General features: G+C 40.6%; 1 protein-coding gene across 8 annotated transcripts in view; it reads left to right on the top strand.

The window, feature by feature from the left end:
- The first annotated feature begins 728 nt into the window (after positions 1-728).
- Positions 729-26757, top strand: part of psme3ip1 (proteasome activator subunit 3 interacting protein 1) — a 106543-nt gene continuing 80514 nt past the window's right edge. For 2 of the 8 annotated variants that reach the window (XM_041191246.1, XM_041191245.1), the window contains exons 1-2: positions 790-806; positions 7723-7774. The gene's annotated coding sequence lies outside the window, so the exon portion shown is untranslated. Of the gene's footprint in view, positions 807-872; positions 1515-1789; positions 1976-7722; positions 7775-24787; positions 24929-26757 lie in introns of those variants that run through there. The other 6 variants (XM_041191240.1, XM_041191241.1, XM_041191243.1 and 3 more) reach the window with 6 other exon arrangements.

The following is a 26757-nucleotide window of genomic DNA, read 5'->3' as shown; positions in this document are numbered from 1 at the left end:
TAGTATCTGACACAGGATTCTTCACAACTCTCCAAGGCTCCTTCAGCAGTACCTTCCAAAGCTGTGACCTCTATCTCATAGAAGAGCAAGGGGACAACTACCTGCAAGTTCCCCTCTAAGCCACACAGCATCCTGACTTGGAACTACGGGTGTGATACCTACCACAAAGACTGCAGCATTTCAGGAAGGCAGCTCATTACCTTCTCAAAGGCAGTTAGTAATGAGCAACAAATGCTGACCTTGCCAGAGACACTTTTCTCCCATAAATGAATAAGGAAATGTCTCATCTTCAGCATAAGCAAAAATATAATTCAGTCCCCATTTAAGTCATAAATGCTTATGTAATATTTGATTTCATATTATCCATTGCATATTACAAATCTTGATCTAGGCACAGCTTGTACTGTAATTACATTACAAGATTACATTTACAGCTCCTGTTATAAAAAGTGGCATAAAAATGTTGACAGCAGCTGCAGACTTAAGAGTATTAATAGAGTATATATTCATATATAGGTAGATATTTGAAATAAAGGACCATTGTGCTATGAAGCTCAAATGTATTGAAGTACAAAATCGTGTGAAAAAGGCACATGTAAATCCCTTAAATGTTATGATTTTAGAAACATCGAACCAATCTGAATGCATAATAATTCATACCTAATTTTTAATTCGTATAATTTAAATTAATTATCAGAAAAGTAGGGGGCGTGTGTGTCAGGGAGCAGCAACGCCCGGAACATTTCGACAGGAATTAGAAGCGGAGGGAAGGAGTTGTGTGTGAGACAAGGAGCGGAATAGGAGAGGTGAGAGTAAGGGCCGGGGGCCTGAACCAGGGGGGTGTCTCTGGGACTAGGGGGTGATGTTTGAATGTTGACCGGGACCCAGCTTCTTTCTTTGAGTTATTATTTCATCTCCTGTGGCCGGGCTTCGATCCAAACCGTTCGGCTCGATGTTAGGATAGGGTTTTTTTTTCAGAGCTTTTCGAGCTAATTACGTGGGTTTAATATTGGCCTCCAGGCCGCGTTAATGTGACAGCAGCATCAGAGCACCGAGCTGTTAATGTGCTCACTGCCTTGTATCCACCGAAAAACATGACTTTCTTAGATTTGGGTCTTGACCTCATCTCCCCAGCCCCCCTTTCCCTTCCTGCAGTATTCCCCCATGTTCAATGTGATAGAAGGACTTGTGTTTACATAGCGTCTTTCACCACCTCAAGGCATCCCAAAGCGCTTTGGAGTCACTGTTGTAAGGAAGGAAACTTGGCAGCTAATTTCACTGCAGGCTCACCTGTTTTCAATGTTGGTTCAAGGAAAAAATATTGATAGGACACTGGGAACCCTTTTTCATAATCTTTCAAGGGGTGTGGGAAAGGTGTGCGGGGGCGAGTCTAGGACAAGACGACAAGACCTCAAAATCAGAGCCAGGTCGTTCAGTAGAGAAGCTAGGAAACATTTCTTCATAGAAATTGAGGAAAGCTTCCACAAGAGCAGCAGATTTCCTGCATTGCAACAGTGAGTACACTTCAAAAGTGCTTCCTTGGCTGTAAAGTGCTTTGATTTGTCCAGTGGCCATGAAAGGTGTTATGTAAGCACCTTCTTCTAGATGTCACCTCAATTAATGAATTTAAATCTGAGGATTGATGAGGGTTTTAAAAGGATATGAAGTCAAGGCAAGTGGATGGAGTTAGGGTACAGATTAACCATAATGTTGTTGATTGACAGAACAGGTTCCAGGGGCTGAATGATGTACCCTTGTTCCTATATTCCTTGTGCTTTTATAGTCACAGGAAAACACAGGACGTCCTTCAGTATTACTCTCCGTTGACACTTCAATGCATGTTATCAATTCTGGATTGGGAACTGAAGTCAGGTCCTTCTAACTCACAAGAATGGTGACACTGAGTTAAGACTGACACCAGATAGGACAAGAAATTCTGAGGATCCTACTGTTTCCTTTTACATAGATCATGAAGGTATTATTTCTTGATGCAATATTTAGTGAAATCAAAGTAATGAGAGCAGAAATCATTAATAACGGGCTTTGGATTGATGCTGCACCTTTTTTTAGGGCAGGGAGAAAAGAAACTAAATTTGTCATCTTGTTCTGTAAACTCAAATTTTACAGGGAAAATTGGATGCATTTGTTAACCAGAGGAAGATGCAGCGTACTAGGTAGAGAACAGACTAGTTGTATGAATTTCAGATTGCTTTAGCAAAAAACAAGCATAATGAACTGAATGGCTTCCTCTGTGTTGTGAACTTCAATGCATTCTAGTTTACTTTTATATTTTTGGTGAGGTAACAGACAAGGTTGATGAGGGTAATGTGATTCATGTGGTGTGCATAGACTTTTAATAGGCGTTGGATAAAGTGCCACATAACAGGCTTGTAAGTAGAGTTGAAGCCATGGAATAGAAAGGACTGTGGCAGCATGGATAACAAGTTGGCTAACTGAGAGGAAACTGGTGGACAGAGTGGAGCACAGTATACAGTGCTGTTGCTCAGGGATCTAAATCATAACCACTGTTTTTCTTGATGGCCAAGATTTGAGTGTGCAGAGTACAATGTCAAAGTTTGCAGAAGTAATGTATAGTATCAAATTGAAAGTAAAAACATACAATGTGGCAAAGGTTAGTGGTAAGCCAGAGGATTGAGAAAGTTTTAAAAAGCAACAAAATATGACCAAAAATAATAAGGATGGAGAAAATAAACTTTTGAGGGTAAACCAGCAAGTAACATATAAATGGATAGTAAGAGCTTCTTGAAATATATAAAAGGAAAAGAGAGGCCAAAGTGAACATAGACCCCTTAGAGAATGAGGCTGAGGAAATAATAATGGGAAACCAGGAAATAGAAGAGGAGTGGAATAAATACTTTGCATCAGTTTTCACAGTAGAAGACATGAATAGCAATCCAAAAATAGTAAATAATCAAGGGGCAAAAAAGTGGGGGTGGGAAGGAAATAAATGCAATAACTACCACTAGAAAAAAAGTACTAAGGAAACTAATGGGGCTAAAGGCTGATAAGACCCCTGGACCTGATGGGTTGCATCCTAGGATATTAAATGAAGTAGCTACAGAGATAGTGAATGCACTGGTAGTAATCTTCCAAGAATCCTTAGATCCTGGAAATGTACCAGAGGATTGGAAAACTGCCAATGTAACACCCTTATTCAAGAAGGAAGGGCGACAAAAAACAGGTAACTATAGGCCAGTTAGCTTAACATCTGTCATTGGGAAAATGTCAGAGTCTATTATAAAGGATGTAATAGAGCATTTAGAAATACATAGTATAATCGATAAGAGTCAGCATAGCTTCATGAAGGGGAAATCATGCCTGACAAATTTATTAGAATTCTTTGCGGAGGTAATAAGCAGGATAGATAAAGGGGAACCTGTAGATGTAATATATATCAAAAGGTGTTTGATAAGGTACCACACATAAGGCTACTTAATAAAGATAAGAGCCCATGGTGTTGGGGGTAGTGTATAAGCATGGATAGAGGATTGGCTAACTAATAGAAGACAGAGAGTTGGGATAAGGGGTGCATTTTCAGGATGGCAACCTATAACTAGTGGAGTATCACAGAGATCAGTGCTGGGGCCACAATTATTTACAATATATACTAATGACTTGGATGAGGGAAGTGAATACACTATTGACAAGTTTGGGGATGACGCAAAAATAGGTGGGAAGGCAAGTGATGAGGATGACACAGAGTCTACAGAGGGATATAGACAGGTTAAGTGAGTGGGCAAAAACTTGGCTGATGGAATATAATGTGGGAAAATGTGATGTTATGCACTTTGGCAGGAAGAATAGAGGAGCCGAATACTATTTAAATGGAGAAAGACTGCAGAAGGCTGCAGCACAGAAGGATTTGGGGGTCCTTGTGCATGAATCACAAAAAGCTAGCACACAAGTTTATACAGGGTAATAGGGAAGGCAAATGGAATGTTGGCCTTTATTTCAAAGGGAATGGAGTATTAAAAGAAGAAAGTCTTGCTTGAGGATTATCAGATCAGCCATGATCTCATTGAATGGCGGAGCAGACTCGATGGACTGAATGGCCTACTTCTGCTCCTATGTCTTATGGTCTTATTGTGAACTGAAGAGGATAATGATAGACTTCAAGAGGACATAGGCAGGCTCCTGGAATGGGTGGACGTGTGGCAGATGAAATTTAATGTTGAGAAGTGTGAGGTGATACAATTTGGTAGAATGAATTAGGAGAGTTATATAAAATGAAGGATATACGCGAATGGTTCTAGGGATGAGAAACTTCAGTTACATGGGACAAATTGGCGAAGCTGGATCTGCTCCTTACAGAAGGGAAGGCTGAGAGGAGACCTGATAGAGATCCTCAAAATCATGTGGGGTCTGGGCAGAGTAGATAGGGAGAAACTGTTCCCATTGATGGAAGGGTTGAGAACCAGAAGACACTGAATTCAGGTGATAGGAAAAAGAATCAGATGTGGCATGAGGAAAAAAAAGGCAGTAAGTAGTTAGGGTCTGGAATGCTGCTCAGAGTGTGGAGAAGCAAATTCAATCGTGACTCAAAAGAGAATTGGGTAAGTATCTGAAGGGACTACAGTGAAATTGCAATGAGTCAAACTTGGATAACAGAAAATTCCGGTTACATCGAAGTCATCAACCATTCCCACCGGCAAAATAGTAAGTCCTGTAGAACGATGCCCGTGATAACCTGCAATTCAGCACTGGTAGCTCCAGATTAGCTGAATTTGTCTACACTTAGTATATGACTGCGCTGACCAATCTGGAGTTAGAACATATGAGTGTGTGATAATGGAGCGCTGGGCAAACCATCATTTGACATCAAGACCTTCCTGTGAAAGGATGTGCAAAGCCTACGAGTATGGCTAAACCTGTGAGGAAGTTAGAAGTGTTGTTGATTGGAGTGAAGGTAAAGTTCATACAGCAGGTGGAAAACTGTGGTGTCATACTCTGGGATGCAGCATGAAAACGTATTTGACTGCATTGACGACATGGTGGACTGTATTGCGCACCTCCGAAGACAACATGCTAAGCAGAGAGAGGTTATAGAGTTTTTCTGGAGCTAACTCCCGACATTATTCAATCCAAAGCTCTGGCTTTTTACAAGATCAGGCTGTTGTAAGGTGTGAACAAATTGAACAAATAATTTTTCAAACATTTACTGCTTTATTGTGTTTTCATTTGGCATTTTAGAATAATTCGCTCATGGGATGTGGACTTCGCTGGCTGGGCCAGCATTTATTGCCCACCCCTAGTTGCCCTTGTTCAGAGGGCTTTTAAGAGTCAACCACATTGCTATGGGTCTGGAGTCACATGTAGGCCAGACCAGATAAGGACGACAGATTTTCTTCCCTAAAGGATGTTAGTGAACCAGATGGGTTTTTATGGCAGTTGACAGTGGTTTCTTGGTCATCATCAGACTTTTAATTCCAGATTTTTATTGGGTGGGATCTGAGTCCAGAATATTATCCTGGATCTCTGGAATACCAGTCCAGTGACAATACCACTTTGCCACCGCCTCCCTTCTTAGGCACTCCCAGGTGGCTGGTATTACTGGCCCACGATTCCCTCCTTATCATTAATAGTTGCTCATCTGAGATTGGTGGCTTTCAGTAATGGGAATTTTGGCCACCTGCTTCATGGACTTGCATAGCTCGGAATATTGGAATACCACAGCACTTGGCCTGAGTAGCAATAGCATCAGTGTAGTTTAAATGTGCTGTTAATTAGCCAGTAAAAATCGGCTTGAATAAAAGCAAAATACTGTGGCTGCTGGATATCTGAAAATAAAAGTAAGTAACAGAAAGAGCTGGAAAAAACTCAGCAGCATCTGTGCTTGTGTCAGGATTTAGCCCATAATACCGAGTTAATAGGGGAATGTATGAATCTAGTCATTAGAGCCAGGCGTTGAGGCAGATCAGCTCCTCCCAACATGGTGACAACAACAAACCACAAAGGGGTATAAAAATTCAGAAAGGTATTTTTACCTTCCAAATAATTGTTAGACAAAATGATGGGCTTGTTTACTACTGTGATTATAGATATATTTTTTTTTTATTGATTTATTTTGAATGTTATAAGGTTGAATGGAATTTTCTTAAAAGCGTGCATCAGTTGGTTGCTGCAGTGTGTAAGTGAGCTTTCATTATCTCCAGAGCTATGTGCAATGATTAAAGATTTGTTCAAGAGTTATAATATAGCCTCTCATGACTTTTGGGAAATATAGAATAGAATCATAGAATGGTTACAGCACAGAAGGAGGCCTTTCAGCCTGTTGCATCTGTGCTGGCTCTCTGCAAGAGCAGTTCACCGAATGCCATTCCACCACCTTTCCCTCATAGTCCTCCAAATTTTTCCTCTTCAGATAATCCAATGCCCTTATGAAAGCCATGGTTGAATCTACCTCCACTACATTCTCGGGCAGAGAATTTCAGAATCTAACCATTTGCTGCGTAAAAAAGGTTTTTCTAATTTTGCTATTCTTTTGCCATTAAGTTGGTGTCCCCTGGCTCTCGATCCTTCCACCAATGGGAACAGTTTCTCTCTATCTACTCTGCCCAAGCCCTTTATGATTTTGAATATCTGTATGACATCTCCTCTGAACCTTTGCTCCTTCAAGGAGAACAGTCCCAGCTTCTCAAATCTATTTTCAAATGCTTCCTCTCACTGCAAGGGAGGAAATTGGAGGGATTTATCTACACCTCCTTTATCTACTCATCCAGGCTCAACTGGTTAAATGGTGGTCTCCTTTTTCAATGTTCCAAACCACCAGTAGGGTCAGACCTGTACCTTTCCATTTTTATATCTAATGTTAGAAGTGTAAAACTCAAAATGTTCTTCAGACAAAATCTCTGTTTGAAAGGCTAAGTTTCATCACAGAACTCAGCAATTGAAAGGGCAGAGTACTAAAACTGTACTGATACCTTTCACTGAAATCTGAATGATTATATTATCATCTCTTATCCTGCATAATTTAATATGTCAGGCACAGTAACCTTTAGACTTCTGAAAATGTTTTGCAAGCTAAACAAATCTATTTATGATTTTTCTGTCATTTGCTACAAGTTGAACCCCAGCATAGTGTATGCCATTCAGCCTCATCCCATAGCTGTCAGTTTTCAAGGGCCCTACATTGCTCCTGACTACCCACTTATTCTTAAAAAAAAAATTGTAAAAGATGTTTGTTGATTTTGATATCCCTCACAAGTTTCTTTTTGTATTCCTTTTTGTAATCCTATCTATCTATTTTGCTGTACTTTGTATCTTTCCCAATCACCAAATCACTGCTTGGTGTTATGTGCTTTCTTTTAGTTTTATGCTGTCTTTTTAGTTATCCATGGTTGTCTTCTTTGGAAAGTACAGCTGTTACCTTAAAGATATAAATTGGTTCTGTATCACATTTAATTTTATTTTGAACACCTCCCACAGAACTTCTGTCACTTTACACGTCAACAGATTTTCCCAGTTTACTGCAGACAGTTTCTATCTCATCCTGTTGAACCCAGCCTTATCTAAACCTTAGAACCAATTTCGTATTTCTCCCTTCCAAAACCTACATGGAACTTGATTATATTATGATCACTATTAAGTAAATGTTCACATACTGATGTGCTGTTAACTAAATCTGCTATTGTATTCCAGAAAGCAAGTTGGTGAAGGATAGTACTGGAGCTAATCTTTAATCAGTCTAATGTTTATTTATAGAGTGAAACATTGCAAGAATTTGCCTCCTCACTCAACTACTACCTCTGTTTCAGTGAGTGTCTCTTTGTATCTTGTATATGCTCAAATGAAACCCCAATTAATCTGCACATAATCAAACACAGTTAGTATACAATTATCATCTGTCTCATTTCTCATTGTTAAATCTAACGGAAGCAGTTTGCGATAATTAACAAATAGCGCTAAAGACTATTGACTTCATCAATATTATGCTATAGTTTGGACAGTTATATCACAAAGTAATTTAGAATTTGTTACTAATTGTGACAATTTCCTGATGTTAGATTTGAAGTACCACCAAGACAGTTAACTTCAACATAGAAATTGTGGAAACTAAGAGTTTCTACCTGAGAATAATGTATTGAGTAGGAATTTCTCTGCAAATTTTAGTTGTTATATTAACATCACAGTGCGTGTTTTCTGCAAAGGCATTCCTTATCACTAAAGCCTAACAATAACTCAATGTAGATTTAAACCTCTCCTTAAAGAAAGTGTGTCCTACTCACGGTGTTGGTCACAGCAGGTGGTTCTGTGTCTGGCATTCATCATCTGATTAAAAATGTTACTGCTTCAATTTGTATGAACTCAGTTGTTTGTGCAATGAAGCAGTAATTACATCGAAAATTTGCTAATAGTTGGTTATTTCCTTTTGTAATCCCTCCCAATCATTGAAAAGTATCCTTTGAATGGCTTGATGATTCCTTGGCTGAAAGGGTGAACCCCTCTCCAACTGGTTGTTCTTTGTATGTAAGTGAGTGTGAGTTTATTTGAGCAGGGGGCAGGAGCTTGGGGCTCAGCCCATTAGGGTCTTCATGCCTCTGAGTCACAGGTTGTGGATTCAAACCCTATTCTAGAGTCTTGAGCACACAATCTCGGTTGTCAGTCCAGTGTGGTAATGAGGAAGCACAGCACTGTTGGATGTGCCGTCTCTCGGATGAGACCTTAAACCGAGGCTCCATCTGCCCCCTCAAGTGGGCATGAAACATCCCACAGCACTAATTGAAGAAGTTTAGGGGAGCTATGTCCTAGCTAATAATTTTTTCTCAAGCAAGGTTATTGAAGCAGATTGTGGATCATTAATAACATTGTTGTTTGTGGGATTTTGCTGTATACAATTTGTGTCTTCTATCAAAATTGTACTGTTGACTCAGCAGTAAGGTCAGTCAGAGAGATCAGAGATGAAGAATAACAGCATTTGCCATGGTACCATATAATTTCCCTACATTACAGTGACCACACTTCAGAACAGATCATTGACTATGAAGTGCTTTAGATCTTTGTTGATTGAGCTATAGCTCAAGTTGCCCCTGTGTCACTAAATGGAAACAAGAAATCGATATGGCTAGTGCCATGTAGTTCACCAATAATATAATAAAAAAAGGACAAAATAAGTAAATGTGTACAATAGAGCAAGAGAACAAGAAAATTACATTAAATCATTGCTGATATCTGAGATATACTCCATACACTGCGGTAAGTACTGGTTGCAGAAGGCATCATGTATAAAGTGGGCATTGTGTGCTCCCTCGCCAAGGCCACCTAGGCATGGACAGTGCTGTGGAAGAAAGGCAAGTGGCTAGAGTGATTTCCCCCTCTTCCAGGGCTCTGCAACTCCTGGACTTGTAATTTGCTGTTTTGAGATGGCCTGAAGTACTTCTGGATTTTTAATAATTCTTGCAGATTGTCATTTATGACACAGAAGAAAACCATTTGACCCATCAAGCCTATGCTGGCTCCCTGCAGAGTAATCAAATCAGTCCTGCTGCACTGCTCGGACCCTGTAGTCCAGCAGTTTGTTTCCTTCTAGTGCCCATCCAATTTCCTTTTGAAATAATTGATTATTTCCGCATCCACCGCCCTCATGGGCAGCGGGTTCCAGATCATTACCACTCACTGCATAAAAAAAGTTCTTCCTCTCATTCCTCCTGCATATCTTGCCCAAAACCTTAAATTTGTGTCCCCTTGTCATTGTACAATCAGCTAATGGGAAGAATTTTTCCTTGTTTACCTTGTCTAAGCTTGTCATAATCTTCTATGCCTCTATAAAATTTCCCTTTGCTCCAAGGAGAACAACCCCAGCATTTCCAACCTAACCTTGTAACTAAATGAAGCCCAAGACCCCATATACTTTGCTAATTACTGTCACTATGTGTCCTGCCATCCGCAAGAATCAATGTTTTTCACTTCCTTATCTTTTACTCTTGTTGGAATGTACCTGAAGCATCTTTTCCTTAAAGATCACCAGTTGTTCCATTACAGTTTTCCTGTCAGTCTCTGGTTCCATTTTCCCTGCTAGGTTCCTTGTTATTGCATTGAAATTAGTCTTATTTTAACTTAGAAGTTCTATATTTGATTGTGCCTTGCTGTTCTTCATTACTAACCTTAAACTTATGATATGATCATCACTGTTACCCAAAAGTTCCCCCACAGACACTTGGCCACTTCGTTCCCCAGCACCAGATCTAGCAATGCCTCCTATCTAGCAGGGCTGAGAACATACTGATCAAGGAAGTTCTCCTGAGCACATTTCAGAAATTCCCCTCCCTCCTTACCCTTTAATATATATTCCAATCGATGTTTGGGCAATTAAAAATGTGTGTGGTGGTGGCATCATGCTGGAGTTGGCGGAAATGGCAGAGGATGATCCTTTCATCCAATTATCCTCTGCCATTTCCGCCAACTCCAGCATGATGCCACCACCGAACACACCTTCCCTTCACCCCCCTTGTTGGCGTTCTGTAGGGATCGTTCCCTCCAGGACACCCTGGTCCACTCCTACATCACCCCCAACATCTCAACCCCCTCCCACGGCACCTTCCCATGCAATCGCAGAAGGTGCAACACCTGCCCCTTTACTCCACCAGCCCCCCGCCCGCCCCAACTCCTCACCATCCAAGGGCCCAAACACTCCTTTCAAGTGAAGCAGCGCTTCACTTGCACTTACCTTAATTTAGTCTACTGCATTTGCTCCCAATGCAGTCTCCTCTACATTGGAGAGGCCAAAACGTACACTGGGTGATCGCTTTGTGGAACACCTTCGGCCTGTCCGCAAGCATGACCCAGACCTACCTGTCGCTTGCCATTTCAACACACCACCCTGCTCTCGTGCCCACATGTCTGTCCTTGGCCTGCTGCAGTGTTCCAGTGCAGCTCACTGCAAACTGGAGGAACAGCACCTCATCTTCCGACTAGGTACTTTTACAGCCTTCCTGACAACGTTGGGTTTAACAACTTCAGACCATGAACTCTCTCCTCCACCCTCCCCCTTTTTGGTCCCCTTTTTTCAAATATTTATTTTTTTAATTTTTATGTATATTTTTTCCCATCTATTTTTATTATTACTTTTCAAATTTATTTCCATTTTTATTCATTGTTTTATCCCCACCTTCTAGTCTATTTCGATCTTTTTTCCCCACACTGTCCCCTCTCCCCACCCCACCCCCACTAGGGCCATCTGTCACTTGCTCATTCTGCTTTCTACTCTTAATGTCACCATTAGCACCTCCTTTAGCTAGTATCACCATCATCAACACCTCTTCGACCTTTTGTTTATGACATCTTTTGCAATCTCCTTTGCCTCCACCTATCTCTGGCCTTCTATCCAGCTTCACCTGTCCCACCCCCCCTTAAACAGTATATATTTCACCATATTTTTACTTCTGAAGAAGAGTCACACAGACTTGAAAGGTTAACTCTGTCTTTCTCTCCACAGATGCTGCCAGACCTGCTGTGTTTTTCCAGCACTTCTTGTTTTTGTTTTAGATTTCCAGCATCCGCAGTATTTTGCCTTTATCTTATTGCATTGTAATCTTGTCTTTCTTAGTCTGCTCCTATCCAACATGGTATTACTTTCTTCTCTGGCACTGTCCAAAGCTCTCACTTTATGCACCTTATTCTTTTTTACTTCTATATGCTGGCACACACCGCTCTGGCAATTTAATTTAAACCCTTCGCAACCACACTCGTGAACCTCCCCACGAGGACATTGATGCAACCTATCCCTTTTGAATAGGTGCCTTCTGTCCCACAATTGGTCCCAGTGCCATGCCCCAAGAATCTGAAGCCCTTCCCTCCAGCACCATGATTCAAATAATGTGTTGGTTCTCCCTGTCTTCCTGTTTCTGCTTTGGCTAGCATGTGGCACTGGGAGTAATCCAGAGACTATTACCCTTGAGGTCCTACTTTTTAACTTGCTCCCTAGCTCCTGAAATTCTCACGTTAGGATTTCAATATGTGCCCTTTCTCTGACATTGTTACCAATGTGCACTGCAACTTCTGCCGAATATTCTGTACCCTCTCCGTGATGTCCCTTACAGCACAGTGGAAGCAGATTAAGCAATGTTCAAAAGGGAGTTGGATAAATACTTGAAGGGGAAGAATTTGAAAGGCCAAGGGGAAAGAGCAGATGAATGGTATTAATTTGATAGCTCTTTCAAAGAGCTAGCACATGCAAATTGGGCTGAATGGCCTCCTACTGATTCATCATATGATTCTATGATCCTGACCTGCTCAGTTATTTGCACACTACTATTAAGTTTGTTGGAATTTCATAATTGTTTGAGGTTTTAGTTTTCCCATTGCAATATGGAAAACAAACTTGCATTTATATAGTGCCTTTTCTGGCCTTGGGACATCCCAAAGTGCTTTACAGCCACTGAAATATATTTGAGGTTGTAGTGTAAGAAATGTGTGCACGACGAGCCCCCACAACAGTAATTAGGAAGGCAAATGCCATGTTGGCCTGTATTGCAAAGGAATAAGGAAGTCTTGCTACAGTTATGTAGGGTTTGGTGAGATTATACCTGGAGTACTGTGTGCAGTTTTGGTCTCCATATTGAAGGAAGTATGTACTTTCATTGGAGGTGGTACAGCAATTTTTTTCTATATTGACACCTGGGATGGCAGGTTGTCCTATTATGAGAGGCTCATTAAGTTGGCTGGTACGCTTTGGAGTTTAGAAGTATCAGAGGTGAAATCATTGAAACATACAAGATTCTGAAGGGGCTTGACAGGGTAGAAACTGATGGGCTGGCTGGAGAATCTAAAACACTGAACACTGCCTTAGGATAAGATGATGATCATTTAGGACTTGGATGAAGAGAAATATCTTCACTCAAAGGATTGTGATTCTTTGCAATTCTCCTATGCCAGAGGATTGTGTGTGCTCCATTGTTGAATATATTTAAGATTGAGATAGACAGATTGTTCATCTCTTGGGGAATGAAGGGATATGGGGAGCAGATGGGCAAGTGGAGTTGAGACAGATGATCAGCCGTGATCACATTGAATGGTGGAGTAGGCTCAAGGAGCCATATTTTCTACTCCTGCTCCTATTTCTTATGTTCTTAGCAGTGTCATAATGATCAGATAATTTGCTTTTTTGTTGATTGAGGGGATAAATATTGACCAGAGCACTTGGGATAACTCCCCTGCTGTTGCTCAAGGCCATAAACCTAGGTGATATTGCTGAGTGAATGATGTAGCATCATGTATCAGCACAATAGAGAGGGATGACCTAAGTTCAGGAAACCAGGCTGTGGAAATGGTTTGGGTAGAGATGAGAAATGGTAAAGGCAAGAAGTCACTTGTGGGAGTTGTGTAAAGGCCCCCTGATAGTAACCACATGGTAGGGTGGAGCATAAAGGAAGAAATAACGGGGGCTTGTCAGAAAGGCATGGCGATAATGATGGGAGATTTTAATCTACATGTAGACTGGAAAAGTCAGATAGGCATAGGTAGCCTAGATGAGTTCATAGAATGTTTCCAGGATAGTTTCTTAGAACAGTATGCTCTGGAGACAACCAGTGAGCAGACTACACTAGACCTGGTATTGCTCAATGAGATGGCATTAATTAATGAACTTATAGTGAAGGCATCCCTAGGTAGCAGTGATCATACCATGATTGAATTTTACTTTCAGGGAGAGAGGAATGGGACCAAGACTGTTTTTAACTTAAGGGCAATTATGAGGGCATGAAAGCAGAGCTGGCTAAAGTGAATTGGCAAATTAGGTTAAGTGAGAGGTCAATAGAGATGCAGTGGCGAACATATAAGGGGATGTTTCAGAACACACAGAATAGATACATTCGAACGGGTAAAAAAAAGTCCAAGGGATGGACACACCATCTGTGTTAACTAGAAAGGTTAAAGATAGTATCAAACTCAAAGAAAAAGCATATAATTGTGCAAAGATAGGTGAAAGGTCAGAAGATTGGATAGAATATAAGGAACAGCAAAGGATGACTAAAACGTTAATAAGAAGGGAAAAATTAGAGCACGAGAGAAAGCTAGCCAGAAGTATAAAAACAGAGTCTCTATAAATATTTTAAAAAGAAACAAGTTAACAAAGTGAGTGTGCATCCTATAGAAAGTGAGCCTGGAGAATTGATAATGCAAGGCAAGGAGATGGCAGATGAATTAAACAAATATTTTGCATCAATCTTCACTATAGAGGATACAAGTAACATCCCAGAAGCAGCTATAAATCAGGAAATGGAAGGGAGGGAGGAACTCAGGGAAATTACAATCGCCAGAGAAGTGGTACTGAGTAAATTGTTGGAACTGCAGGCTGACAAGTGCCCGGGTCCTGATAAATTTCATCCTAGGGCCTTAAAAGAAGTGGTTAATGAGATAGTTGATGCATTGGTTTTAATTTTCCAAAAACCCCTAGATTTGGGGAAGGTCCCATTAGATTGAAAGGTAGCAAATGTAATTCCATTATTCAGAAAGGGAGGGAGACAGAAAGCAGGAAACTACAGGCCAGTTAACTTAGCATCTATCATAGGGAAAATGTTAGAATCTATTATTAAAGAAGCTACAGAAGATAAGTTCAAGGTAATCGGCCAGAGTCAACATGGTTTTGTGAAAGAGAAATCATGTTTAACCAATTTATTTGAGTTCTTGGAAGAAGTAACATGCTGTGGATAAAGGGGCATTGGTTGTTGTACTGTACTTAGATTTCCAGAAAGCATTTGATAAGGTGCCACATCAAAGTTTATTGCGGAAAATAAAAGCACATGGTGTAGGGAGTAACATATTGGCATGGATAGAAGATTGGCTGGCTAACAGGAAGCAGAAAGTAGGCATAAATGGGTCTTTTTCAGGTTGGCAAGATGTAACAAGTGGTGTGCCATAGGGATCAGTGCTGGGACCTCAACTGTTTACAAGTTATATAAATGACTTGGATGAAGGGATGGATAGGATGGTTGCCAAATTTGTTGATGACACAAAGTTAGGTCGGAAAGTAATTTGTGAAGAGGACAAAAGGAGGCTACAAAAAGATAGAGTGGGCAAAGATCTGGCAAATGGAGTATAATGTGGGAAAATGTCAAATTGTTCAGGAAGAATAAAAATAAGCATATTATCTAAATGGTGAGAGATTGTAGAGCTCTGAGATGCAGAAGGATCTGGGTGTTTTAGTGCATGAATCGCATTAAGACTAGTATGCAAGTACAGCAAGTAATTAGGAAAGCTAATAGAATATTATCATTTATTGTGAGGGGAATTGAATACACAAGTAGGGAGGTTATGCTTCAATTATATAGAGCACTAATGAGACCACATTTAGAGTACTGTGTGCAGTATTAGTCACCTTATTTAAAGAAGGACATAAATGGGTTGGAAGCAGTTCGGAGATGGTTTACCAGCCCAAAAACTGGAATGGATAGGTTGTCTTATGAGGAAAGATTGGACAGGCTAGGCTTGTACCCGCTGGAGTTTAGAAGAATAAGAGACAACTTCATTGAAACATATAAGATCCTGAGGGGTCTTGACAAGGTGGATGTGGAGAGGATGTTTCCTCTTGTGGGAGAATCTAGAACTAGGGGCCACTGTTTAAAAATAAGGGGTCGCCAATTTGAAGCGGAGATGAGGTGAAACTTTTTCTTGTGAGTCTTTGGGACTCTGCTTCCACCGTCTTTTCAGGAAGACAGCCTTTGAACATTTTTAAGGCAGAGGTGGATAGATTCTTGGCAAACAAGGGGGTGATAGGTTAGCAGGGGTAGGTGGGATGCAGATTTGAGATTTCTATCGGATCTTATTAAATGGTGCAGCAGTCTCGAGGGACCGAATGGCCTACTGCAGTTCCATGTTCGTATGTTTATCGGAATTGCTATTGGATGGGATGCTGCTTATGTTAATGAGTGGCTGAGCCATGCAGACCACAATGGCTCGAAGTTTTACCTTTGGTCAGTGCTGTCACTGGATCTCAGCTGGGGCAGCAGTAGCTAGTGCTATAATTTGCCTCAATGCCCAGTTTTCAGGAAGGGGAAAGTCGTCTGCGCTCCCTGCTCCTGACTCCAACCTGTTGAGCTATACATGTGCATGTTCTGGATGAGGGCAGTGTTGACCTCGCTGCTGTGTTAAATACCCTGCAGACGCTTCCTTTCAGGCTCACTGAAAAAGGCCATTTGGGCGACATATCAGGGCATTGGTTACCACTGAAGCCACCTCCTACTCCACACCTTGTGAAAATATCTGACTTTTTCCTGAGAGGAAGGAAGGGAAGTGATAGAGACGGGGAATAAAACCTTGAAAATGTACATCTGTAAATAGTAATACTCAAAATGTAATTTGAAGGTTAATTATTAAAGAATTAGTGGAACTTGATGCTTAAGTATTGAATGTGACTGCTGTACAATGATGGGCAGTAAGAATTTCATGTCATTGCTTTCAACTATGCTGTAACCATTCTATAATTTATGCTTAAAATAAATAAGCCATTATTTTACTTGTCCAGCTGAATCTCTGGTCTCAGGCAACAAAATTTTATAAACAGATTTTGCCCTTCGTTATTTGACCATCTCGGGATCTATCATCTTCTAATAGATTATAGTAACAAGTGCTTCATCTATTTAAACCTTCCAAGAGCACCATAATCTTTTCAATTGGTCTACATCCAGGTTAGAAATGCTGCAATTTAATTCATTCTATTATTGCACAGCATTTGCTGTAACTATCATAAGTGAAGCTGATTGTTTCAGGAAAGAGAAAAGTGGACCTGAACAATATCAGGCTCCCTCAGGTTTTTATACCGCTAAACAATGAGTTTTGATGACAAGATCACTGCTGATATTTAATTTGCTGAAGTTTAGTTTATCCACTAGATGGAGCTAGATTATTGGTCTTTGAGAAATGTGGCAAAAACTTATTTATTTTTAGAAGCGCTGACTTCCACCAACCAATTATGTATGTGGTGATCTCTGTAGCCAAGAGAAGGTGATAGTGAAGTGATTTGCCATTGCTTCTGTTTAGCTTTCTTTTCCATAATGGCACTGCCAGTGAACCTTATGGTCCTGATGTGTTCTTTCACTTTATTTGGGGGAGCGAACATATTTGAAAATCTCAGAATCTATCTTTTGAGATGACTGTGCATTTGGAGGTTGGGAAGTGTTTAATGTGGTGGGTTTTGACTATCTTTTGTGTGAGGCAATGAAACTGTTGGAGAAATGAAACATTTTCTCACTGTCGAAAGAGAATAGATGCGGTTAACGCTAATTAATCTTACTGTGTCATAATTTTGCTGAGATGAAAAATAGTTTTGGAAGAGATTTTAGTGGGACAAACTGTAATTCAGCTGTAACTGATCATTCTGTCATATATTTAAGACTTTGCTGCACTGCAAGTTCGACCTTGAATTCATTGATGCTGATTTTGAAAATGTAACTTATCACCAAAAATTTTGTAAAAACTTTAAAAAATAGTAAAGAATTTAAAAAAAAGACCATTTGACCTGTTGAACTTTTTCTTCCAATACTCCGCTCACCCAGGCCAACAGCCAGCACCTTGAACTCAAACTCAACTGCTACCCAATCACTCAATACACTAGCCCCAACCTCTTGTTTCCTTCTAACTGGGTGCCCCTTCTCTCCTTATTACCACTTTCATTTTAAAAATGTATTCTTTCATACATTGCTTGCTGGCGAGGCAAGCATTTGTTGCCCATCATAAATGCCCTTGAACTGAGTGGCTTGCAAGGCCATTTCAGATGGCAGTTAAGCATCAACTACATGGTTCTGTAGGCCAGAGTAAGGTAAGGATGGCAGATTCCCTTCCTTAAAGGACGTTAGTGAACAGATGGGTTTTTACAACAATCGTTGAGGGTTTCACAGTCACCATTATTGGTGATAAAAATCATTATTGAGACTAACTTTTTGAATCCAGATTTATTAATTGAATTCAAATTCCACCAGTTGCCAAGGTGGGATTTGAACCTGTGTTCCCAGAGCATTAACCTGGGCATCTGGATTACTGGTTCAGTGGCATTATCACTACGTCACCATCTCTCCCCTTATCCAAGTTGCAGAATCTCCGTGTTACCACCTTCCTAGTGTGAAGATGGATCTTTTTGGGAATATAGCAGTATTCTGTAAATGTCTGTGTGTCTGTGTGTAAACTGGGGGACGGTTAGCAATGATAGCTTGTCTGTGGGATCAGAGAGATGAAAGATAAAGGTGCTAGATGCATGTATTTGTATAAACGTCAGCTGCGGTCGTAACACTTGGTAGTGTGTAGGCTTTTAAAGAGTTGAGGTGAGAATTGACTACACATGCGAACAAGGATATATGAAAAACATACAAAGGTTGAAGACATAAAAAAAAAGGAAGTGAAGGAGAGTTTTGGAGAGTGCAATAGAGATGAGTGAATCAAACTCTCTCAAAGAGAAATTTTGTGGCAACCATACAGGCCAAATGCCACAAAAAACATGCTGTAAAGATGACAGTATCAGGGGAGGAATTTTTTTCTGTAGGCAATGCCAATGGAGTTAAATGACATTATAATATACTTATTAATCCCCCAAGAAGTTCTACATTAGCAAGTTAAGAACAAATGTATTTTTTGGATATCACAAGGTTGGAAATTAAGCAACAATTGGAACAGGGAGTATAGCAGAATTCAATTACCATGTTAAAGTTCTACAATGTCATTTTTATATTTATATTTACAAATTTCTGTGGTCACAACTATAATGGGAACTGCCTATGTAAACTTGCATTGCTGTAAGCACACTGCCATCTCAGTGGTGAGACTGTACTGGCTCCACTAAGAACAGGTGTCATTAAAGCAAAACCAGCTTACATAGGTAACTCCTGTTAAGAATATGGACATCGAAATTTTATAATGGAAACCATTAATAACTGTGAGTGGACTTAAGAATTTTTATGTAGATTGCATGTCACACAATTTAACAGTCTTGTTAATTTATTTGGTTTAGTGTGAGCTGTGCAATGTTCAATTACTGTCTGTACATATTAATGTATTATGTCTAATGCACCTTTGGTCCTTCCTACTTTAGGCATCAAGGATGCAGACTTTCATGTTGCTTGGTCATGCTGCCACCTGATAGGCTCAAATTTCATATTTGACAAATCACAGCTGAATAGGTACATGAGGAAAATAATGAGAGATACTGCTAAAGTTGAGCATCTATAGGTTCCAAAATCTACCATTTAAAGGGCAGAACAAAGGAAGCCAATCAAATTGCTCTTTTAAGGTGCATTCTTATGTTTCTCACTAAGCTGAGGGCTCAGCTGCACTTGAGATTTGTATGGAATACCATGGCAATTCACATATGTTTTATATGTGAATGGGCAAAAATTTTGAATTGTTCACAAACCATGGTCTACTTGTTGGCCTTCTTTAGTCATTCAGGAGAAATCTAGAGCTATAGTGTTCACAAACTTCTTTGATCTCTGATTATTTTTGAAGAGCGGCTTCTCATAATTCAACATTCTATTTAAATAGGGAGTAACTAAAGTGAGCATTGATTCCCTGGATGTTAGTAATGGCAGAAGTGATGAACAGATATTTTGCGTCTATCTTCATTGTAGAAGACACAAATAACATCCTCAGTGCTTGTAAATCAAGATGGATTAACTTAAAACAATTAGAAGGGAAAGGGTGCTGAGACAACTGTTAGAACTAAAGGCTGACAGGTCCTCAGGACCTGATGGCCTGCACCCTCACGTCTTAAAAGAAGTGGCTGCAGAGATTGTAGATGCATTGGTTTTAATTTTCCAAAATTCCCTTGATTCTGGAAAGGTCAGATTGGAAATTAGCGAATGTATCTCCCCTATTCAAGAAAGGAGGGAGACAGAAAGCAGGAAACTACAGGCCAGCTAACTTAACATCTATCATTGGAAAAATGCTAGAACCTGGTATTGAGGAGGTTATAGCAGGAACCTTAAATCTTAATGCAATCAGGTAGCGTCAACATGGTTTTGTGAAAGGGAAATCGTAATTGACTAATTTATTCAAGACCTTTGAGGAAATAACAAGCAATATGGATAAAGGGGAGTGAAAAGATGTAATATACTTTGATTCCTAAAAGGCTTTTGATAAGGTGCCACATTAAAAGTTACTACACAAAATAAGAACTTATGGCGTAGGGGTAACATATTAGCATGGATAAGGGATTGGTTAGCTATTAGGATGTGGAGAGTAGGGATAAATGGGTCATTTTTGGAAAATGGAAAACTGGAAAAACTCAGCAGGTCTAACAGCATCTGTGGAGTGAAAAAGGCATCGATAATTTAAGTCCAATAAAACTTTAGAGCTGTTCTGAGTTCCAAAGAAGAGTTATATTGGACTTGATGTTAACTCTGTTTCGCTTTCCACACTTTCTGTTTTTGTTTTAGGTAAGAGAGTAAGTTGTGAAGAGGACATAAGGAGTCTGCAAAGGGATAAAGATAGGTTAAGAGTGGGCAAAAATTTGGCAGATGGAGTATAATGTGGGAAAATGTGAGCTTGTTCACTTTGGTAGGAAGAATAGGAAAACAGTATGTTATTTAAATGGAGAGAGATTGCAGAACTCTGCAGTACAGAGGGATCTGGGTGCCCCGGTACAGGAATCTCAACATTAGTATGCAGGTGCAGCAAGTGATTAGGAAGGCACATGGAATGTTATTGTCCGTTGCAGGGGAATGGAATATAAAAGTAAGGAAGTTTGCTGGAGCTGTGCAGATGTCATGTTGAGACCACACTTGGAGTACTATGTATAGTTTCGGTCTCCTATTTGCAGTTCAGAGAAGGCTCACTTGACTGATTCTTGGGATGAACAGGTTATCTAGTGAGGAAAGGTTGGGACTGGTTGGAGTTTAGAAGAATGAGAGGCAGTCCTATTGAAGATGAGGACTTGACAAGGTGAATGCTGAGAGGATGTTTCCCCTTATGAGAGGGACAAAACTAGGGGACACAGTTTAATAATAAGGAGTCTCCCATTTAATACAGAGATAAGGGGAAATATTTTCTCTGAAAGTTATTAGCCTGTGGAATTCTCTTCCCCAGAGAGCTCTGGAGGCAGGGCCATTGAATATTTTTAAGGCTGGCTTAGATTGACTCTTGATTGACAAGGGAGTCAAAAGGTATAGGGAGTAGAGAGGAAAGCAGAGTTGAGGCCATGACCTTATCAAATGGTGGAGCAGGCTCAAGGAGCCAAATGGCCTGCTCCTCCTAATTTATATGTTCGTATAACACACAGCATAAGTCGGTCAGAACAGCAGAAAGGTTGTAGAGGAACGGTGTGGGAAAAGCTTCTGTCCTGGCTGTTTGGATGAGAGCCATAAACCGAGAGAAATTATTTGTACGTTGATGTAACATTCCCTGAAGTGAACTTGTGGAATGGGCCCTTTTTGTAATAGGGTATGAAAAGAAATTGTGCTGGTTGTATTAAGTTAATTTCATAATGCTTAGTATTCTTTATGTTTTGTCCACTATAGTATTGATAACTGAAGAGATGAGCTTAGAGCTGCTATCTGTGGGCCAGGATGAGAGTTTTGGATGCAGTGTCTTTCGCTTATAGATTTATTAGAGGAAATGGTACTCAAGCAGAATACACATGATAATACAAAGTTTGTGGAAGGTCTCATTTGATAGTTTCTGAGCACAGTAGCACTGTGCTCAGCACCGGCTCTTCCTAACTTCACATGACAGAGGTCTCATTATTAGCTGTCCATTACATAATGTCCCATATTCTATGACCTTCACCCCTGGTTTGCACAAACAACCATTTGCTCATCATTTCACAGATTTGAATCAGATGGTGAAAGTTCCCTAGTGGTCTCAGACCAGAACAAAACCTGTCATGTCTTCTTGTATTGGAGATGTAAACATTGTCGTCAAACAGATAGATTTAACTGCCAGAAGGTCAGAACAACACAAATAACAAAGCAAAAACAAAATTACCTGGAAAAACTCAGCAGGTCTGACAGCATCTGCGGAGAGGAATACAGTTAACGTTTCGAGTCCGAATGACACTTCATCAGAACTAAGGAAAAATAGAAAAGAGATAAAATATAAGCTGATTTAAGGGGTGGTGGGACAGGTAGAGCTGGATAGAGGGCCAGTGTTAGGTGGAGATTGCCAAAAGATGTCATAGACAAAAGGACAAAGAGGTGTTGACGGTGGTGATATTAGCTAAGATATGTGCTAATGGTGACAGTAAGGGTAGAAAGCAGAACGAGCAAAGTACAGATAGCCAGTAGGGGTGGGGTGGGGGGAAGGGATCAAAATAGGCTAAAAGGTAGAGATAAAACAATATATTTAAAAATAATGGAAATAGGTGGGAAAAGAAAAATATATATAAATTATTGGAGAAAGGGAGTGGGAATGGAGGAGAGAGTTCATGATCTAAAGTTGTTGAATTCAATATTCAGTCTGGAAGGCTGTAAAGTGCAAATAATAAAGCAACTGTCTTACTGAAGATATCAATTATCTCAGGATAGTGTTAATTTTTGTCTGATTATTATCCTCCTGAAACAACTTGGGATGTTTTACTGCAGTAAAGGTGGTTTATGTTACAACTTTTGTGTAAGGTGATGTTTTACAAGGAAAGCTGATGTCGGAATTAGGAGGAATAATCTAAACTTTGGTTTTGAGAGATGGAGAAAGTTTCACTTTTAAAAACAATGTATTGGCCTCTAATTGACTTAAAACAATTTACTAACTGTTCCAATTGCATAGATTCTCAAAGAAAGTAACTGAGTTGTGCCCATAAGAGAAGGCTGGGATAGCAGTTAAATTTCAAAGCCTTGCTCAAACACCTGATGAACAATGAACATGGACTCCACTGGTTATCTAGTAAAGTTTGCAACTGTATACTCAAGTAGCCAACAGAAAATGGTGCAGTGTACTTTTCTCACTAAAGCATGCAAATAAAACATGCAAAATTATTATAAAATTTGACCTTAATTTCTTTGAGTATTACAAATACGTTTTGAAGATGAACCTGGGGAATGCATTATACTGAGTACTGTCAGTAATTGGTTTGACAGCTGAATTCTCAGATTTTTGCATCTGTTTGGGGAGGATAGTTTTTCTTTGAAGCATGTTTCTAGGAAGGAATGTTGAGGTGTCTTGAGGATTGAATGATGCCTGTTGAAGAAGTCTAATCATTCCTAAATTGTGCTTTTGTTTACAAACCACCCACTGCACATTTTGAAGTTGCCCAATAATGCATGACAAGGTTATGCAGATGAGCTGTGATAATTTCTCAATGATTAAAGTCCCCTATCCCAAAGATGCTTTATTAGATTTTAATTTAAATGGCATTAGACAAGATATTGTGAACTGTGTTGTGCATTTTATGGCACGTTGGATGTACATTGTAATACTCTAACTGGATTTAAAATGATGACTGCCTTTTCTTGAAAATATTTAATTTGCTTATGAAATTGCTGTCTGTCACATTCTCAAGCATTGTCTCGCAATTCACTTTGAGAATACTTCTGAATACCTTGAGTGTAGCTAGTTGGCATTGACTTTTCCCCTTATGAAGTAGAAATTTAGTTGTGTTTTATGAAATTACCTTTGTTCCATTTGCCTGTACAAATGTCACTAGATTGCAAAATTGTTGGTTCAATTATCAATGCCATTATTGTACTAACTTTTGTGAAAGCGAGTGATGGTTTTCTGTACCTTGCTTGGTTTGGTATGACTCCTGTAGAAGTGTGGGATTATTACTATTTCAATGACTACTGTGTGTAAAATGTCTACAATGCTATCGATGCAGTAAGAGAGTGTAGGTTGCTATCCCTTTTACTTTGGTGAAAATGGAAGTTACCACACAGATTTATTACTAATGATGCTTCCAGGATGATTTGAGAAATTACAGATCAGATATAAAATACATTTTGAAAATCTGGAATGCTTAAGGATGCATAAGGTACAGCAGGAGATGAAAACCAACCAAAAATATGCAAGAAATTGAAGAAAAATAGAGGGGGGAGTATATTAACAGCAACTGATTGAAAAAGACCAATGTTAGAAAGTCAAACACAATCTTAAGAATTAGAAGTCATTCATTTGACATCTGGTAAGAAAAATATTGGAGTTTATTATAAAAGAGTGATTTGAATATTTAATGAGAATGAAGGCTTTCATTGCAAGTTAATTTATTGAATTATTTCAGAATGTTAATAGTGACTGGATAAGGTGAATTTGAAGGCAGCAGACTTGTAACTAAGTTAAAATTACTTTGGACTTGCCTCAGGATGATTTTGTAATTGGCTTTAAGCAATAAGAAAGAGGGTAGCCAGTATAATTGGAGAGCTGAAATCTAGAGTAGCCTGTGTTCTTGTTCTGGGAAAATCTATTCACAGTGATTGTCACTGACCTCGATGGATATGGGGAGATTGAAAACAGCGCGAGAGGAGAGGCAGTCGGGAGATTGAAAACAGCGCGAGAGGAGAGGCAGTCGGGAGATTGAAAACAGCGCGAGAGGAGAGGCAGTCGGGAGATTGAAAACAGCGCGAGAGGAGAGGCAGTCGGGAGATTGAAAACAGCGCGAGAGGAGAGGCAGTCGGGAGATTGAAAACAGCGCGAGAGGAGAGGCAGTCGGGAGATTGAAAACAGCGCGAGAGGCGAGGCAGTCGGGAGATTGAAAACAGCGCGAGAGGCGAGGCAGTCGGGAGATTGAAAACAGCGCGAGAGGCGAGGCAGTCGGGAGATTGAAAACAGCGCGAGAGGCGAGGCAGTCGGGAGATTGAAAACAGCGCGAGAGGCGAGGCAGTCGGGAGATTGAAAACAGCGCGAGAGGCGAGGCAGTCGGGAGATTGAAAACAGCGCGAGAGGCGAGGCAGTCGGGAGATTGAAAACAGCGCGAGAGGCGAGGCAGTCGGGAGATTGAAAACAGCTTTGAGGCTTTGGCGAGCAGATGCTGAGGATGAGCTTGCTCCCAGTGAGGTAAGGCCGGGTAAGTTCCTTTAATTAAATTAGGAGTAGGTAATGGAGGCAGCAGTTAGGGCAGTCGAGTGCTCCGAATGCAGCATGTGGGAACTCTGGGACAGCACAATTGTCCCTGATGACCACATCTGCAAAAGATGCATCCAGCTGCAGCTCCTGACAAACCAAGCTAGGGAACTGGAGCTGGAGCTGGATGACCTTCGGATCATTCGGGAGGCAGAAACAGTAATAGGAGTTTCAGGGAGACAGTCACCCCTAAAAGTCAGGAGGCAGGAAGCTTGGTGACTGTCAGGAGAGGGAAGGGGAATAGACAGAAAGAGCAGAGCACCCCTGTGGCTGTTCCCATCAACAATAGGTATACCGTTTTGGATACTGTTGGTGGGGACGACCTACCAGGGACAAGTTGTAGTGGTTGCGTCTCTGGCACCGAGACTGGACCCTCAGCTCAGAAAGGAAGGAAGGAAAAGAGGAGAGCAGTAGTGATAGGGAATTCAATAGTTAGGGGGACAGATAAGAGGTTCTGTGGGCAAGATTGAGAATCCCGGATGGTCTGTTGCCTCCTGGTGCCAGGGTCCGCGATATCTCGGATCGAGTTCTCAGTATTCTCAGGAGGGAGGGTGAGCAGCCAGATGTCGTGGTCCATGTAGGTACCAATGACGTGGATAGGAAGGAGGAGGAGGTCCTGCAAAGAGAGTTTAGGGAGTTAGGTGCAAAGTTGAAGGTCAAGACCTCCAGGGTTGCGACCTCAGGAGTGCTACTTGTGCCATGTGCTAGTGAGGCTAGAAATAGGAAGATAATGCAGCTAAATACATGGCTAAGGAGATGGTGTAGGAGGGAGGGCTTCATGTTTCTGCACAATTGGGCTCTATTCCAGGGAAGGTGGGACCTGTTCAGACGGGACGGTTTGCACCTGAACTGGAGGGGGACTAACATCCTTGCAGGTAGGTTTGCTAGTGCTGCTCCGGGAGGTTTTAAACTAGATTTGCAGAGGGAGGGGAACCAGAGTGTTAGAGCAGATAGTGAGGTGGAGGAGGATAACAGTCAAGTGAGGAATGCATGTATAGACAGAAATCAAAGGTTTGTATGTGATAGAAATGTTCTCAGGTGCATCTATTTCAATGCAAGGAGTATTGTCGGAAAGGCAGGTGAGCTTAGAGCGTGCATTGGCACGTGGGATTACGACATTATTGCTATTAGTGAGAATTGGTTGCAGGAGGGGCAGGACTGGCAGCTCAATGTTCTGGGGTTCCATTGTTTCAGATGTGATAGAGTGGGAGGGATGAAAGGGGGAGGAGTGGCATTACTAGTCAGGGAAAATATCACAGCTGTGCGTAGACAGGACAGCTCAGAGAGCTCGTCTACAGAGGCCATATGGGTGGAGCTGAGGAATGGGAAAGGTGTGACCACACTAATAGGGTTATATTATAGACCGCCCAGTAGTCAGAGAGAATTGGAGGAGCAAATCTATAGAGAGATAGCAGACCGATGTAAGAAACATAAAGTTGTGATAGTAGGAGATTTTAACTTTCCACATATTGACTGGGACTCCGATACTGTAAAAGGGCTGGATGGCTTGGAGTTTGTCAAATGTGTTCAGGAAAGTTTTCTAAATCAATATATAGAGGTACCAACGAGAGAGGATGCAATACTTGATCTCCTATTAGGGAACCAGACAGGTCGGCGAACATTTTGGGTCCAGTGACCACAATGTCATTAGTTTTAAGTTAATTATGGATAAAGATAGGTCTGGTCCTCGAGTTGAGATTCTAAATTGGAGAAAGGCTAATTTTGTGGAAATGAGAAAGGATCTAGGAAGAGTGGATTTGGATAAGTTGTTTT

The sequence above is a fragment of the Carcharodon carcharias genome, chromosome 7 (assembly GCF_017639515.1).
Source record: "Carcharodon carcharias isolate sCarCar2 chromosome 7, sCarCar2.pri, whole genome shotgun sequence".
Taxonomy (NCBI): domain Eukaryota; kingdom Metazoa; phylum Chordata; class Chondrichthyes; order Lamniformes; family Lamnidae; genus Carcharodon; species Carcharodon carcharias.
Note: the sequence above shows the minus strand (reverse complement) of the source record. Positions and strands in the feature narration are given on the sequence as shown.